At 42.4% G+C, this 1,817-nt stretch overlaps 1 non-coding gene across 1 annotated transcript; it reads right to left on the bottom strand.

Annotated features, from left to right (window-relative positions):
- Positions 1 to 1,232: 1,232 nt before the first annotated feature.
- On the bottom strand, positions 1,233 to 1,368 carry LOC115869015. The gene has a single exon (XR_004045936.1). It is a non-coding gene; the product is annotated as a small nucleolar RNA SNORA71 (small nucleolar RNA).
- Between the last annotated feature and the right edge of the window lie 449 nt (positions 1,369 to 1,817).

The following is a 1,817-nucleotide window of genomic DNA, read 5'->3' as shown; positions in this document are numbered from 1 at the left end:
CACCGACCCTCTACTTTACCAAATATGATGTCTTTTTCCTGGGACTGATCTCCCCTAAGAACATGTTCAAAGTAAGTGACATGAAGTCTCAAAATATTTAATACTAAAGCATTCTGGCAATACTTATTCTGAGACAGATATTTTTGGTCTTCTGGTAGTCAATGGTACTTTCATTATTCTTTACCAAAATCATATTTCAAAGGCATGAATTCTACTGCAATCTTCTATTCATTGTTTAGCTTTCACATACATGTGAGGCAACTGAAAATGTATGGCTTGGTAGAAGCACACCTTGGTCCCCAAAGTGGCATCTTTTCTCTTTAACACTTTAATGAGATTTTTTGCAGCTGATTTGCCCAATGCAATATTTCATTCGATTTCCTGACTGCTGCTTCCATGGACATTGATTGTGGATCCAAGCAAATTGAGATCCTTGACAATTTTGCTCTTTTCTCTATTTATCATGATGTAGTCTATTTATCTAGCTGTGAGGATTTTTGTTATCTTTATATGTTATCTTTATATTGAAGACTATAGTTTTGATCTTCATTAGTAAGTGCTTCAAGTCCTCTTTGTTTTCATTGTCACTTGTCCAGGTAGCTGTCATCCAAATTTCTTGGCATAGAGTGTTTCCAGTGCTGCCTCAGTTTGTTGAAACATGTCTATTAATATTCATTCATTCATAGAGCCTGCTTTTTCTTTCTTTTTTTTTTTGAAACTGGTAACGTTTATTTTACATTTGATCACATACCAAACAAAAAAAGTGATGCAAGTCTAAGTAGGGAGATGATACGGTTGGCCACTGGCAGGACTCCCCAGCCTCCATTTCCCAGGGCAGGGGTCTGTGACCCTGCTTTGAAAGGGCCACTGAAGACGCGCCAATTCTGGGCTCTCAGGCCTTCCTCTCGCCCCTCTCCTGCAGAGTGAACAGGTGTCCCATGTTGGGCTGAGGTGACGGGTAAGGGACTTGTGATGCTGCACGGTGGCAACAATCCCACTCTCCACGCTTGCTTGTTCCAGTGCCGGAGATCAACTCCAAATAACCCGGAGAGCGTTCGTTGTCCATATTTCTGTCTTGGTGGGTCTGCTTCAATGATCCACTGCTCAGGGAGCGGTGCTCCAAGAAGCTTTCTCACTTGGAAAGGCTTCCGCTGTCACCACAGAATTCTTCTCGGCTCCCAGTGGCCTGCGATGCCCCGGGCCGGGCGGGGTTGGCAGGAGAGAAGTAGAACTGTGTGAAAGCACCGGCATTTGCAGGGACAGGTACGCTGAACCCTCCAAACACGGGAAACGGCTGTCCGCAATCGCTCTCCCTGCATCGTTGATGACCAGGACACGGGCAGTCCGAGGCCACTTTTGAATGCAGGTCGAGCCTGATTTTACACTAGTGCATTAGTGCAGCTTGGATTTCTTCTTCTAATACCATTATTTCTTGATCATATGATACCTCTTGAAACCTTTTTTTGTATGGTGATTCTGTGTACTCTTTGCATCTTTTTTATTTTTCCTGAGTCTAGAATATATGAAGGGATGCCAAAAGAAACAAACAAACCCCCAAACAAAACTTGGAAATCTTTTTCAAAGCTATGTATTTATTTATTTTACAAAACACCCCTATCACCTTCAAAGTACTCTCCATTACACTTAATACATTGTCAAATCTGTGATTCCATTCTTGGAAACATTTTTCAAACTCATCTGTTTGGATGACTGACAGCACCTCCCTCGTTTTTTTCTTCACTTCTACTTCGTCAAATCGCTGTCCTTTCATGTCCCTCTGCATTCGCAGAAACAAAAAGAAGTTGCACAGAGGAAGG

The sequence above is a fragment of the Echinops telfairi genome, unplaced genomic scaffold (genome assembly GCF_000313985.2).
Source record: "Echinops telfairi isolate 266 unplaced genomic scaffold, ASM31398v2 ScPeMD7_19;HRSCAF=73, whole genome shotgun sequence".
In the NCBI taxonomy this organism is placed as follows: Eukaryota; Metazoa; Chordata; class Mammalia; order Afrosoricida; family Tenrecidae; genus Echinops; species Echinops telfairi.
Note: the sequence above shows the minus strand (reverse complement) of the source record. Positions and strands in the feature narration are given on the sequence as shown.